Raw genomic sequence first — 17315 nt, 5'->3', positions numbered from 1 at the left:
ATAAATGATTCGAAATAATTTTTAATAAGCAGTCAAATATGTTCCATTGGTTAATATTTAGCTATTGGATTGTTTTTTCATTTCAAGTAAGCTCTCGTTCTTACTTTTCTTTTGTATTTGTCTTGTTTTTATTCTACTGTATATGCTTCTGTATTTTAAATTGTATTTTATAGTGTACTCTTCTGTGTTTTATTATATTTTATGCAATCTATTCTTTTTCCTGGTCCTTGGCAAAACCTTTGGGGTACAGAAAAAGTAATTTTTGACTTTTGTCTTGCTTTCTCGATAGAAAAGGTTTTGCTTTTACGACATCCGCACCTGGTACCCCCTGAAGACGTCAGCTTTGGTTGTCATATTTTCCAATTTTTTTCATTGTCTCAAATATGTTCTCTTTTAAATCCATATAGCTCAAAAAAATTTTCTAAAAAAATTTAAATTAAAAAAATAAAAATAAAAAACCAAGTTCTTGAATTTTTGTAGAAAATTTCTTTTTATTAGACCAAAAAGAAAAAAATATTAACTGATATTCAAGTGCTCGCATAAATTTAAGCAATAGGCTATACTTAAACCATTTAGTACCATGTTATAACTTAATAGGTTTTTTAGAAGTCGATATATCAAGAAAAAAAAAATTTTTAATTGAGAAAAACAGAGTAACAATTTTGAAGAAATAACTTAAAACAAAATAATGCAGATGATTCTAATTTTTTAAAAAAAATACTGTTCTCTGTTTTGGGTGAGTGGACTCCACTTGGGAAGTTGTTTGAGGTATACCTAATACTCAAATTGCTCAGAATAAAATAGGTTTCTTCAAACAGAAAACAACTTTCAATAATCAAGACAGAAAGACAACTTTCAATAATAAGAAGGAAAAAAAATTTTTTGATCTTTCTTTTCTTTTTAATATACCTTGGAAATAACTTTTTATTTAAGCAAACTTAACTATAATCATCTTAGAATAGAATGAATATTTCTATGATATAATACTGAGATTCTATTTTTGCATACATGAATTAAAATTTCCTTTTTTATTCATTCTCAAAAAAATTTACTTCAAGATATTTTTAAACGTGAATTATTTGAAAGCAAAGGATTTCACTTAGTGAATTTCATGATTGTAAATTTCTTTTTTTGCACATTTCACAATACAATAGAGTCCCGATTAACCGAGCTATCAAATATTTCAAGGATTTTTTTTTGTTGCTCCAGTTTATATTTAAAACTACAGCCGGAAAAAAAAAATTCTGATATTTATCTTCCGGACACTCGGGAAAACGAAATCCAACAACCGATCGTTAATATTGTAAATGAATCTAGCAAAGATGAAGAAGACAATGAAAATCAACATTTCTCTCACACACAGATGGACTTTTGAATATACAGAACAAGAAGAGGCGACACCAGCCTTCTTGTTATCCAGAGCTGCCAACATGGATAGGAAAAAATCCAGTAGATATTATGAAATAATATAAATTTCATGATAATTGTTGAATAATGTACTAAATATTTTACACATACAGGGAATTTTAGGGATATTTATAGTCATCAAAATAGAAAAACAGCAATATTTTCCTGTTATGATTGACATTAAACATACTTGAAACGTATTACGTTTACTCATGATTTCGAATATTAGTAGGCATTTAGTTAATCAAAAGCAGTTTAAAAAAATTGTTTTAATTAATTTTAAAAGAGAGTTCTGAATAAAAATAAACTGAACACAGAGATGCCAACTGCTCCGGACAAGCCAATATAATTTTAAAAAAACGGTAAATAACTACAAAGTGAATTTTGAAAATATTTGACTAATTTTGATTGCTTTTTAAAGTACCATAGTAGGCATAAGTACCATAAAATGTTGAATTATATAACCCCACGAATTATTTTTAAATAGTGTTGGATTAAAATCTATTAAATTGAATTTATTAAACCAAGAATCACAATTGATAAACTATCACTTTAAAATATATATTTGCTGTCCGGAGCAAATTGGCATTTCTGTGAACATTTCAGAATAAAAAAAGTTTTAAATTGATTTCAATAAATGAGTCTCGTTTTATTATATATTAGCAATACTTATTTAAATATTCAAGCAAGCAAGCAATAATGTACAAAAAATTCAATTTCAATAGGGATTTTTTTTTTAGGAAATTTACTCAATTTCAGAAAATTTTCTAAAATGTACAAAAAACATGAGAATTTCAATTAAACCAGTAGACCAAGAGAAACTGGCAAAATCCAGTAGTCTACAGGAAAATCCAGTAGAGTTGGCAGCTATGTTGTTATCCCTAAAAATTGGAAAAGCATTACTGCAGAAAAGTGTCATGTAAAACAAAAAACGATTAAGGGCTTTTTTAAGTAAAAACTCTTTCATTCTAGTAAAGTGTGCTCTTGAAGTTCTTTTAAATAAGCTTTTTAATCATAATATGAATAATAGTATGTGGTGTAGTCGTATAAATTTTGTATTTGTAATATATATTACATTTACATCTACTTTTTTTCTTTCCTCTTTTATACTCTTCGCTTCAACTGAGTTTTTCGGTCATCCGAGCTCACTTTAACTCGGATGACAGGGACACTGCCATACTCTACTTTTCACACACGTTACCAGCAAAGTGGTCAGCATTTTTAGGCAAAGTATAGACAATTATTACAATGTACTTCACCTACGCATTGTATACAATGACATATGCTCTTCAGGCAAAGTATGATAACATGCTTTAGTCCAGTGTTTTCCAAAGTGTGGTATGCGCACCCCCTGGGGTACGGTAACAGTTTAGCGGGGGTACGCATTCTTATGCGAAATATCTTGCAACAAACGAAAATTTTATTGAAAAACAAAGCTAGCCATGAAATTTTACGATGACGTATTTTTCTATTGTCTATTTTTTGCAGAGTTAACAGTTAGTAATGAGTGGTGTCAACAGCCAGTTCTGATTTTTTAACTTTTGGGAATTTTTTTACAATAAAAAATACATTTATTATTTTATTAGTGGTACACAGCGTTAAGAAAAATTTAGAAAGGGTACACAAAAGTCATAAGTTTGGGAAACACTGCTTTAGTCGATGAAAACTGTACAAAAAAAAAAAATATCTATATATTTTTTTTAATAAATAATATTGAGTTGATATCCAAAGAAAAGCAAAAATTCCTTTATTCAATAAATCTATTTTTTCAAGAAGCAATAATTTTGCTTTCATTGGGTTGTCATTAAAAATATTTTATTAAAAAAAGCATAGGGAATACCAGCCAATAGTACTTCCAAAAAGAAATATTATGCTGCCTGCTCATCCTTGTTGGGTTAGAATTTTGTCGAATCATATTATAATAAATAATACAGATAAATAGTCAATAATAAAATCTGAGAGAAAAAAAAATACAAGGGAAATAAAAATAAAATACAATATAAACTTCTTTGTTGTAAAATGTCACAAATGTGAGAAATGTTTCATTATTTCTCTGGTCGATTTTGAATATTGTACATAGTTTTGGATTTCTTATTTTATTGTTAAATAATGTAGAGTGAAACCTGTCGAGTCCAGCACTCAGGGCCATCCTCCACCCATATTATTAAGAATATGAGTTGGGGATGCTTATTATTACAAAACAATTTATTCTATATTATAATAAGGATCTCTGTGACCACATCATCTCAGAGACACTATCTGGTCAAAAGTATCCCAAGGAGCGTAGCCAAATCTTTCAACAAAAAATAAGCACCTTTTAAGTACCTTTTAAGAACTCAAAAAATATTTTAAGCACTATATACATTAACAAATTTTCAAAGACTTTAGATGATCATGATAAAATAACCAGTTTCTGACAAAAAGAACTATTTTCTTGATTATATTAGCCACCATAAAAAGATCAATAGATTTTTTGATTCAATTTCAGAGGGTGAAAAATGAGGTTCCTTGGGGCATTCATCCACTTTTCCTTCGAGGTTAATATCTTCCTTACCTGTACTATGCATGATTCTTTATCGCCTTACGCGATCATCGCCAACAAAACCAATTATTTTTATTTTTTGAAATGCCGGATGCTATTTAGGCAAAGTATGAAATAATCGTCCTGATGAGGTTATTTATGTAAATGATGTGCATGTTACTGTGAATGACCGAAATCGGTGGTTGTTGACTTTCACCGGTGAATGTTGACAATCAAATTAGTCGCTTTGGTGAATGTCCGAAATATTTATTACATTCGATTTGATATTAATTTATTCGTGGATATAATTACATTTATTCGATATTTTAATACTTACTGACGATAGATTAGAACAAACATCAGTGTTTGGAGTATCGAGCAAATATATACCGGGTAATGGCACTTGACTTTAAAAAAACATCAGTGTAGGGTATACCGGGCAAATGTATACCAAGTAATGGCACTTGACCTTAAAAAAACATCAGTGTAGAATATACCGGGCAAATGTATACCAAGCAATGGCACTTAACCAGACCTAGTATGACTAGACCTTTGGTAAATGTCCGAAATATATACTAGGTCTAGTGCCACTTTTGCTATAGCTTAAATATTTTTAAAAAATTAAACAAAGCGTTTGAAACAATTTTAAACTGATAACGAAATTATTGCTTTAGAATTTAAAAAATAATAATAAAAACTGCGCCAGATAGGAGTAATTGAAGTAGTTGCTTTATACAGCGAATGTGCGAAAAATTTTTTTTAAAAAAATTATCCAGGTGCATCTAAAAGTGGATGAATATCCCAAGACACCGAAAAATGAAGCCTGAAATTGGAAATATCTTGCAAAATGCAGCAGAGTTGCAGTGGAGAGTGCAATAATCTCACAGAACACAAGCTCAGGAGACGCACATGCGGACTAAGTATTTCATCAAACATGTAATATGATTGGTGCTTTCACACGCTACGGACCAAAGGTAAGCCGAAATGCATTGTGGTTGAATGAAGTGCGAAAACTTTGAATGGAACAATGTGAAAACCAAGCTTTTGCATAGTACGTGGCAAAAATCGACATGGTAAAGGAAGAAAAATAATCATTTTCGAAAGGGGAAAATTAAGCACTTTTTAAAAACACCCCATGAAAAAAGCACCTTTAAGGGCTTTTAAATTACGAAAGTTGAAAATAAGCACTTTTAAGCATTTTTTAAAAATGCTACGCACCCTACCATACCACTGGGTGTTTGGATACTTTTGACCAGAGAGTGTATATAAATTGCCTCTACTTGCATCTCTAACATTATGACACCCAAACATATTTCAGTGATGCCTCCAAAGAATTGAACAGAGTGATCTCTGACGTTATCTTCAGTATTTATTGCTAGTGAAGATAACATAAACACAGGCAATAAATAAGCATGGATTTCATTTACAATGTTACTATCATTACACAAATGCTAAAAATTCCTTTTTTTCCATGTCATAAAATTCAAGATCAATAAGCGAATAAAAATACCAAATTCTTTTTAAATTCAAAATGGTAGATTATTGTGTGTATTTAATGTCGATAGAATTCAGTGAAGATGTCCCATAAAATTTGTTTTTCCAAAATACATGAGTTAAATACAAAGAATAGGGCTAACAATTTTATATTAAATAAAAAAAAATTGGTATACAATAAAGAAACAAAACTGAGTTTCATCATTATTACAAGAAAAGAAATGTATTAAGAACAATTATTGTGTGTTTAATGTATAAGTCAATTGAATTCCATGTAGATGTCACATAAAATTTGTTTTTACAAAATAGATGAGTTAAATACAAAGAATAATTTATAACAATAATTTAAACAAATAACTCAAAGATTTTCCAGCGTCACCTTCAATTATAATTCATACATAGTTTTTGTTCTTAATAGATAATGTTCAGTTTCCTGATGTACTGTTCCTGTCAACTTCTCACTACATTTTATCTGTTTGAAGAATTTATCTCAGGTCTCAATGTGCATTGATTTCATTACTTTTCTCGTGTTTGTACTTATCCTACAGATTAGGTAAATATTGTATGTCAAGTGTTGCGCTCAAATGTCAACTCCCGAAATTTCATTTCTATTTAAGGGTACAAAAGGCTGACTTATATAAAGTAGAAAATAGGAAGAGAAGTCTCCTGTGTACATTAAGTATTCAAATTTATACAGGGTATCTGCCACATTTTAGATTTTCAAATGCATGACTTTTTATGAATTTCCATGACTTTACGAAGTTACTATTTTCTCCAAACAAAACACAACAATAAATTTAAAAAGCATTAAAATAACATTAATTGAAATGATAGGTATAACAATACTCTACATCCTCATATTTATTGATTTTAAATTTAAAAAAACAGAGTAAAGAAAGAGCAATAAAATAGCTGAAAAAAAATTTTTTTCTGCAGATTCTAAAGATACTTTTCCTGTTCAACTTATATAGAAAAGAAATACTCCTGATTTTTCTATTCTCATTTCAGAATATGAAAAAAATTGCCAATGACTGGCTTTCTTCAGCTAGAATTTTAAATTGATAAAATAAAAACATTAATTCTGAAGTTTAAAAGATACTTCCTTCTAGAAATGATGTGCTTTCCTTCATTTTTTGAAAGAACATGATAAAAAACATTTTATATTTTAATAAAATATGACTGTTAGTGGGGATTTTGTTACAAATTTAGATATTGGGAACACCATGGAATTGGGGGAGGATTCCATTTTAAAAAAAAAATTCTTCGGTGACCTAAATCCATGACTTTCTGTGATTTTTTTTTCTTTAAAATAGTTAAAATCATGACATTTCATGACAAATTTTGTTCAATGCCAAAATTCATGACTTTACAGGTGCATGGATACCCTGACTTTGGTACAATAAAGAAACAAAACTGAGTTTTGTCGTTATTATAAGAAAAGAAATGCATTAAGAACAAAGAGAAAAATAAAAACTGTCTATACACACAATCTACCTTACATACACACAATGTACCTTCAAAACACAATACCATGTGACAAAGAAGACAGTTTTACAGCAGAGATGAAGTTGTTTGAACTTGCGGCTGTATAGGCATCAAAGGTGGGTCACCTTCAAACCACTGAAATAAATAAATTACTCTTCTTTATTCATAGAAATTGCATAAGGATGGGATTTTCTTTTATTATTCAATTCACAACTATGGCAAACAAATAAATAAAATAGCAACAGCGGGAGAATTTTATGTGGCATTCTAGTTTAACAGTTCTATAACGGAGCAAGTTTTGATACAAGCAAAGTATCGCTAAGTTGATGATATTTCAACTGTTTCGAGATACATTTCCGTCTAAAAAAGTGGGTGTAATGGAAGAAATAATTTAAATTAGTGAAATTAAAAAAATTATCAAAGATTTCCAGCTTTTCTTTAAAATTCCTTGATTTTTCCAGGTTTTTTCCAGTATAAAAAAATTCCCTGTTAATTCCAGGTGGGTGGCCACCCTGTTTTTGAGGGAACTAACCTGCACAAAAAGAAGAAAACCACAAAACATGGGGACTCCATTGCTGGGATACAATAAATGCTTGTTAAAATACCTGTATCAAATTGTGCTCTGGCAGTTGAGATGCCTGGAAGTGATCTTTCAGCAGAAGCTGCGAGAAGTTGCTGTGAGTTTGTATAGCTTCCTGCTCACGAATCGGGTCTCCGGTCAGGCGGTACAAATCTATTAAATAATCAATTAAGATGAATTTGGTTAAAATTGTATGCAAAACAAATTTTACACGATAGAAAAAATTCCTGAAATTAGAGTATGTGAGAAGCATACGTCCATAGGTTGCATTTTTAAAATTCAATTTTTCCAGGACTATTCGACCACTTACAGGGTTGCCACAGAAAAAATTGAACAAAATAGTTGCTTTTGGTAGCCTAAAACAGGAAAATAGTGCAAAACTAAGGCAAACAACGTTAAAGAGCTCAAAAATATTTATAAAATACAGACAGCTGTTTCGGATGCTCAAGGGGCAACCTTCATCAGTGCAATAGAAAGAAAAGAGAGAAAACAGAGTAAATGTATATAGAGAAAGGTGACGTCACAAGAGGGTTTAGAGCAACGGCCAATAGGAGGGAAGGGTGAAAGGATGACGACGAATAGGAAGCAAGGAACATAAAAGGTGGTTAGTTAGGTTTAATCATAGATTTCCTAACAGGAGAAAGATAAGGGACGCTGGATAGGTCATTGACCTACAGTTTGGAATTTTTGAAAAAATCTTCCCTCCTATTGGCCGTTGCTCTAAACCCTCTTGTGACAAAGTTATTCATATTTAGTTGGAGATTGAGCAAACATCCTGTACACAGAACACACAAATGTTTTTTAAAACTCAAGAAAGAAATTTAAAAATTCTATTTTTTAACAGTTTCTAAGATCATAATTAAGAATATACTATTGCTTGATGGAAAAAAAAAACATAAAACTTGTGAATTCTTATCCTTCAATTAATATGCATAATTAAATTACACCTATTGATTTGATAGACCTGTGGGGAGAGTCAACTTTCATCCATGAAAAGGTACCCCACCATAGAATCGAGTGTCTTTATATACTAGTAAATTGGAATTGCATTTCTGTAGTGGTAGCTACAGACAAAGCAAAAAATTTTAAAACAAAAGTTATGTTTGAACAATCAAGGCTTTTTAATTAAGCAACCTGCATTGTGGAAAAACAACAATGATATTTATAATTATTCTCGTTTTATCTCTCAGTTACTAATAAAGAAGGACAAAAAAAAAGATTTATATTTAAAGTTTGGTACTAAATTTTGCCTACAAGCTATATATATATACATTATTTTCCTTTTTGCTTTTGAGAATTATGCTCCTTTGAAATACATAATAACTTATTTTTTACATTATACTACTTATGCAAGTTACCCCTATAATCTGTTGTTCTTTCCAATCTCCCTTAACACCCAATAGACCTTCATTTTTCACAATAATTCTGGAAAAGCGTTCATTACGAGAATAACCTTTGAACACATTCAGTGCTTCTGCAATATTTCTTCAAGTTTCAACAAAGAAAAAGAAGAAAGTAATTATGTTTAGCAAATGAAAGAAAAATGTACTTTATCAACACGCCTAACTCAAGGTTCTAAGCCAGTTATTCTCAAACACTGTACCATTTTTGTGCGCCACTCAATTTTAGAAATGATACAGTAAAAATGATAATGCCTTTTTGTATAGTGAGTTTAAATGAAAGAGAAGTATATGTAGAAACAAAATAACAGTTAATAACTAATAAAAACAAAAGAACATAAAGAAACTGTTAAACGCTCTTGAATATTGACCACACGTCTTATCAAACGGAGAATGGTTCACATCCAGGTCAAGTCAAAATTTCTTATTTGCTTTGTCCCAATGTGTACAGAACAGATCGTCGTGGCATTCACCTCCCGCATGTTCCGTTGACGAGCAATTCATACAAATTCTGTTTGCTTTACAGAACTTTGCCAGGTGACCAATTGCTCCACATCTGTAGCATTGTCTCACGCTCAGTGACTCTTCAAAGCCATACCTTCTCCAACGAATGTTCAATTTGTGTCTGTATTTTAATCTGTTGAAGGCAGTGGGTGTCACCTCCAGAATCCAATTTCTCCTACCACCCTTCGGTCTATGTGAGATCCTGACTTTCAATTCTTCACCCTCCAATTCGAAATTCTGGCTTGTTAAGCAGTCGATTAGGTCCTGCTCCTCTATTTCTTCTTCAACTCCAAATACGATTATGGTTGGATTTTTCGACCTTGGTGGTTCTACTGTGAATTTCTCATTTAGTTTTTGAAGCTTGATCTCATCATTTAGTTTCTCCAAGTCCTCAGCAGTGTCAGTCTGGATTAGCACTCCCCCATGATTAATGTTGGCTATACGTTTTATCCCGATGCGCATTCTACCTGGAATTCAGCTCGTGTACAAGTTCCGATCTTGTTCTTTCTGATGTGCCTCCCTCATCTGTCGGCCTAATAATCACAATGTGTTCTTTGGTCTGATTACTATTGATCAGTGGTCTTCTTTTGCTCCTCTTGACAATTTCAGCATAAGACCTACTGGTAATTTCGTTACTTTTGCTGTTTCCCTCAATGATTGGGTCCAGGACTGTTTCGTTAAGGTCACGAAATGTCTCAAGCTTGGCCTTCAACAGCGCAATACGGGTATCCTGTTCCGAAACAAGTGCCACAAGCTCTGACAAAGTACTCAAAATGATATCCCTGTCGCCCCTAGTAAGTCTGTAGTTCTCTTTATATAGTAAAGCGTGAATCCTATTCTGCAACTCCAGAGCAGGGGCAATAGTAGGCGGAAGCAGAGAGTCATCCACGACCGCCTCCCCCAGTTCCTGTTCTCCATTTTCGGCCATGGTCAGAAATTACCAGGCTGCCACCACGTCAACCACCCCCCGTATATAACACCGCACAGATCACCCCACAATATTAATATATATATATATATATATATATATATATATATATATATATATATATATATATATATATATATATATATATATATATATATATATATATATATATATATATACTTAAATCAGACAAGGTAAATACAAGTGAAAATGTATAAGTAAAATCAGGAAACAGTTAACACGAATTACCACTTGCGACAAAGTCAATAAAATACAGTAATACAATCAAATCAGTCAAGGAGACAGTTAAAATTGATCGAACCAATTAAAAGATTAAAAGAACATAAAAATACAATAAAAGTTAAAAAAACACAAGAATGAGTAAAATCAAAGTCCAAAGGGGCAAAGTAGGGTTAAAATCACCCAAAAATAATATTGAGTAAGGCTAAGATAAGTAAAAGCAATTGTTGAGTAGTTAAAAAATTTACCTAAAATCATTAAACTAAAAACATCAAGAAAAACTAAAGACCACAAGGGATCCAAAAAAAAAAAATAAATAAAAAATAAAAAAAAACAGAAGTTCAAATAGTAAGCAAATCAGGAAAAAGTTAAAGTCCAAAAAGGACCCTAAAAGTCCGAAGGAAATCACAAAATGTCAGTATGGGACTGGTCCCTCAAGCAATCTCAATTTCAATACAAAAATACTAAGTTCAAATTCAACATCAAAAAGTCAATATGGGGCTGGTCCCCCAAACACATCAGTTTCAAAACAAGTTCAGAAAGAGTACCAGAAAAGCTCAAAACACAGTGTAAATGATTAAATTACTCACTTGGTAATTAGATTAATCCAAGATTTAACTTCCTGCATAAGGATTCACAACACAACATCAACAGGCACACGTTATTTGTTGGTAAACTTACGTGAATCAATCAAAACAGTTTATTTATGTCGCCATCTTGTCGACAAAATGTGAAAACACCAGTATTGCAATAAGTATAGCTCACCCTGTCGCCAAATTGACCACACAGCACTACAACATCACAAGGCAAAAAAACAAATAAGAGTTTATATGCAATACTTTTATATTTAAACATACATGTAATGGGTTTTTATTCAGGAGATTTTATTTGTACTTCCTATTTGTATTTAATTTTAACGTATTGCATTACAATGTTAACCCATTGATACACGAACGTAAACAAGTGCAAACCGGTTTCAATCACATAACAATAAAGCTGTAGTATAGTATCATCTGATAATTAAGATTTTACATAGAATTTTACAGTACGTCGAATAATTTGGAGCGGGACTGTATGAGCAGTTAACTGTACACATTGATTTGCTAAATAAAATTGAAAACTGATATGAAGAGAATGTACGGAGGACAAAAAAAGTGAACATCCAGAATAACTTTTGATCTAATAATCGAATTTTTGCGCACTATTAGTCACTTATGATTTGAGATCTTGATCTTAAATATACAAATTTATTCGTGCAGACGATACTATTTGTTTACGAAACCAGACACAATAACATACTTTCTCTAAATAAACATGTGATGTGATGGATAAAATGAAAAAAGGTGAACGAAATTGGTCGAATAGTTCCTGGGAAAACTTATTTTAAAAATGCGACTTTTCTAAAATTTGGTTATTCAGGATCTACTCGACCGATATCGCTAAAATTTTTGTATTTTGCCATGTAAAATTATATTCTTAAAAATGATATAAAAATTGTCTATCTTACCCTTTAAAATATTTTTTTAACTATTATTAAATAAAATAATAAAAAATATTATATATTTACTAAACTTTTTCCTTACATCTCACGATAAACGAATATGATATCTTAATATACTGGACGTCTTAGGATAAATATATTTTTCAACAAATTCACTTATTTGAATCCGAAAATATAGAGGATATAAATATATATATATATATATATATATATATATATATATATATATATATATATATATATATATATATATATATATATATATATATATATATATATATATATATATATATATATATATATATATATATATATATATATATTTATATTTATATATATTTATATATATTTATATTTATATATATTTATATTTATATATATTTATATTTATATTTATATTTATATATATTTATATTTATATTTATATTTATATATATTTATATATATTTATATATATTTATATATATTTATATATATTTATATATATTTATATATATTTATATATATTTATATTTATATATATTTATATATATTTATATTTATATATATTTATATATATTTATATTTATATATATTTATATATATATATATATATATATATATATATATATATATATATATATATATATATATATATATATATATATTTATATATATATATATATATATATATATATATATATATATATATATATATATATATATATATATATATATTTATATTTATATATATATATATATATATATATATATATATATATATATATATAACCCTCGTTTCGTTGAACAGCCGTCCCAATTTAGAGTTTACGGCTACTCATGTTCAATTCCGTAGTCTTGTCATTTTGAATCCAATCCAGAAGACACGGGAACTCCTGGATCAAGTATTTGGAGAAATTTGCCTTCATGGAGACCTTATTGATGGAACTAACCCGCATTTGCGTTATATGGAAAGGAAAACCACGAAAACCCTCCACGTATAGCGTGATGGCAAAGGGACTCTAACCCAAGACCTCTAACTCTATCTAGTACTGAGAATATTTTATGTCAGCACAGTGGTTGGCGCGAGCCGGGTGCGAAATTCAAATCGGCCTGGGATCGGACCAGGGTCACCTCATTGGGAAGTGAGTGCTTTATCTCTTGAACCAACACGGCTCAAATATAGGGGATAGTCGCTATCTGGGAAATATGATTCCCATAGTTTGATCAAGAGAGCGATCCTCATCAGTTCGAACCCCAAAATGAACATTTACTTTTCCAGGTTTTTCGTCATATCTCGAGGAGTTTTTAAGCGAATTGAAAAGTTTAAGCACACAATTTTTAAATTCTTTTCCATTTCGGAAAATAACTTTTTGTCAATATTTATTATTTCCTAAAATTTTATTTATAATAGGCATTATAATTTAAACTTTGGTCGAATAGTTCCTGAGAAATCAAATCTTAAACTATTCAACTGGTTTCTTTAAAATTTTGTATTTCGCCATAAGAAATTTACATTCTTTAAACTAGTGTGAAAAAAATTTATATCTTACAATTCGTATTTTTTTTAAATATTATTAAACAAAATTAAAAATTAAAACATTTACTCAAATTAAACGAGGTCATTCTTGGTTTATTTTTAAAAAGGCTATTTTTAAGATGGTATACTTCATAAATATTTTTACAAGTTCTCTTCACGAGAATTTCTATTACGAACAATGAACAATTTTAGATATAGCGAGTGAATAAAGTAATATGAGGAATGAAAAAAAAATAAACCAATCACTGAATCAGTGAATAGGAGGGTATCTTTCCGCATCATGATCTATTGTGATGGTTTTCTGTATGTTTTTTTTTAGTTCCTTGCTGAAGTTGCTATGACTTGGCGGTTATTTTGCCACAAATCATGATACGGATATCTCTCCGAATTGGTTAATGAACAACAAGTTAGCAATAAAAAGCATTTGTTTATAATACAGTGGTTGGGGGGCCGGGATAGCCTGGTCGGTAGGGCGCTGGTCCCATATCCAGGAGGTCGTGGGTTCGATCCTCGCCGGCCGAAGACTCCCCGTGTAGTAAATGGTGACTGATGCACGTTAAATCTGTCGAGTCTCAAAGTCCTCCATGTTCCCACAACAAATCAATACCTCTGGGGGTACTGATCCAGGAGTTTCCTTGTCTTCTGGATTGGTTCATAATTACAAGGCTACGGAGTTGAACGTAAGTAGTCGTAAACCCATGAAATTGGGTCGGCTGTTCAACGACGGTTATAAAATAAAATAAAATACAGTGGTTGAAGAATATTTTAGTGATAAATCAAATCAGTGAATGAGCTCGTAAATGCAAAACTTTTTTAATTTATAAATTGAGTAACGGCATTTAGCAATTATTTTTAACAAAATGGTGACATTGAATGCAAAGTACCTTCAAAATTGCATATAAGCATGCAGAATTATAAATGTGATTTAAAACATCTCACGCGCTAGTAAAAAATGCTATGAAATTTAACCAAAACCAAATGATACTTGATTATTGTTGTTGTTGTTGTTACTTTACGTCGCACTAGAGCTGCACAATGGGCTATTGGCGACGGTCTGGAAAACATCCCGGAGGATGATCCGAAGACATGCCATCTTAATTTTGATCCTCTGCGGAAGGGATGGCACCCCCGCTTCGGTAGCCCGACGACCTGCGCGCGAAGTCGAGCACTTTACGGTAGCACAGTTTAACGAGGACCAATACCGCACACCCTCGGTCCCTACGCAGACAGATCCAAGTGGTCACCCACCCGCACACTGACCGTAGCCAGTGATGCTTGACTTCGGTGATCTGCTGGGAACCGTGTCTTAACGATCAGTCCACTGCGGGACGATACTTGATTAAGTCATCGAGTTTATAAAACGTTGTTTAAAATCAGCATTTAAAATTAGCAAAAGCTTATTAAATACACTTTTTGCATTGAAAACTGTTATTTTTTAATAATTTGTGTTGAATATAAGCACCATATTTTCAAATAAATTTTGAATTATGAGTAGGTAAACGCAAAATTTACTTTTTCTTCAATCCATGAAAACTCAATTATTAAAACTAAATTGGGGGAATATGAATCACCATGTTTGTTGAGATCGCGTGATTACGAATTATGATGTTTAATTTTTATATAGCAATCAAAGTTCGGTTTTAAAATCATAGGAATATAAATCATGATGCGTTATTTTAAAAATGCCTGAATATGAATTACAATGCGTAATTTTAAAATACTGTGGTACAAAGCATAATGTGTAATTTTTAAATCTCGTAAATTCAAATCACGATGTGAGGATTTTAAATTTCGTAATTACAAGTCAGGATATTTGAATTTAATATCACTTGAAAACGTGATGTGTTGTTTGCATATGAAATAAATTTCCAGTTAATTTTATTAAGTGATTAAAAACCCGAAAAGATTGCTCATGCAAATATTCAATTCTTTGTCAGAACAATCAATTATACAATCTTTAACCGGATTGATATAGAAAGATCATAAAATCGTGAATCAATTTAAATCTGTCAGATACAAGTCGATGATTACATTATTTTATGCAAATTTAAACACATATTTTTAGTTTTAACGTTCCTGAAATAACTAAATAAAAATTTAATAACTTTACATTATATTATACACAACACTTTAAAAAGCATAATATTTCTATTGGAATTCAACGTCCGCAATATAATATAAATAAAAAAATCCATTGTTGTTTAAAACAATTGAATTTCCTCAAATCAAAACTATTGATATAGACATTTACAATTATTAACTTAAACAGTTATAAAATAATAAAAAAAAATATTAGATATATAAACAATTATAAAAATCTACGATAATTGTAACAACGAAAAGGGAAACTTACTTGGTACATCGGCCAGTTTTATCTAAAATGTAACGCAAAACTTGCACATAGAGTTACGAAGAGACGTAAACAATACCTGAGATTTAGCATCTTTTTTAAATCACTTATTATTATCATAAACCACTTAATCAGCAAGTGAAATTACTGAGATTTAAACCATAAACTATCGAAGCTCTTAAAATTCAACTTTACTTCACAAGACGAAAGAGAATACTGCTTTTTGGTTTTCTAGGGTTGTCATAATCTTATATTATTTCCCCCTAATTACAGTTATTTTGAATTTTTTCGTACTAAAGTAGCCAATTTAAAATTCGCCAAATAAAATGTTTGAACTAAATGTTATATCGAATTTTTACATCTACATTTTCTTGAATTATATTAAAATTAGTTGCGAAGCACTTTACCATTTTGAAAAATGCTGGCAGAAATCAGAACTAGATATATTTTATTCTGCATTTATATCCTATAGTTGAAAGCGTAACGCATTTTTTAAAAACAGATGATTTTATATAGGTCAGGATTTTTCGAAAAACTGTTCGTTTTTTCAAAATTTCAAAACCTTCTTATTGAATAAAATATAATCTGTTCAAATTAATTTTGAAGTTATTCTTTTAGTCCAAGTTCTTTTAATTTACTCACAGCTTCATCAGAATTACAGAAACTCTATCTCTTTAATCGAATTTTCTTTTTAATAATTTTGATATTTTAGTGTTAGAGGGCGTTATATCGGTTAAACTTGAGTATGAAGCTGAGAGAAATTCTCTAAATCAGATTTCCATTTAAAATATTTAATATATACAATACATCAAAAAAGAGTAGTGGTGGCTCAGATGATAGAACGCTCGCCTCCAAACGAGGTGAACCGGGTTCGAATCCCAGAAGAGGCTGAAACTAATTCTGTATTAGCCTGACACCGATCACAGTGCTGACGTAAAATATTGTCAGTAGTAAACGAATCATGGGTTAGAGACAACTTACCATCAAGCTAACAACGAGAAATTTCCTTGGTTTACATTAACATGGAGTCAGTTCCATCAAAAAGCGTTCCACGAAAGAAAATTCCTTCTAAATATTATTCCAGGAGTTTTTCTGTCTTCTGGAATGGATTCTAACTTAAGAGGCTACGGAGTTGATAATTAGTAGTCGTGAACCCAAAAAATTGGGTTTGCTGTTCAACGACGGTTATGAAATAAAATACATCAGTAAAAAACCGTTTCTTTTTCAGGGAATATAGTTCTTGGCTTCCACTGAGGTAACCCAGGTTCCAATCTCAGCGATAGCTGGTCAATACGAATTTTGCACCAGGCTTGCACCGATCACAATTCTGACGTAAAACATTGTTAGTGATTCACGGAATATGGATTAGTATACCCTCTCCGTCAT

General features: G+C 30.6%; 1 pseudogene across 1 annotated transcript in view; it reads right to left on the bottom strand.

Annotated features, from left to right (window-relative positions):
- LOC147816206 (folate receptor gamma-like) overlaps window positions 1-17315 on the bottom strand; it is a 129728-nt pseudogene extending 112413 nt beyond the window's left edge. The window contains exons 1-3 of the transcript XR_015431219.1: window positions 17304-17315; window positions 15933-15954; window positions 7513-7640 (exon numbers count right to left, since the gene is read on the bottom strand). The product of XR_015431219.1 is annotated as a folate receptor gamma-like (transcript). The remainder of the gene's footprint in view (window positions 1-7512; window positions 7641-15932; window positions 15955-17303) is intronic.

The sequence above is a fragment of the Parasteatoda tepidariorum genome, chromosome 2 (assembly GCF_982258835.1).
Source record: "Parasteatoda tepidariorum strain Cologne lab strain chromosome 2, Ptep-v5.0, whole genome shotgun sequence".
Taxonomy (NCBI): domain Eukaryota; kingdom Metazoa; phylum Arthropoda; class Arachnida; order Araneae; family Theridiidae; genus Parasteatoda; species Parasteatoda tepidariorum.
Note: the sequence above shows the minus strand (reverse complement) of the source record. Positions and strands in the feature narration are given on the sequence as shown.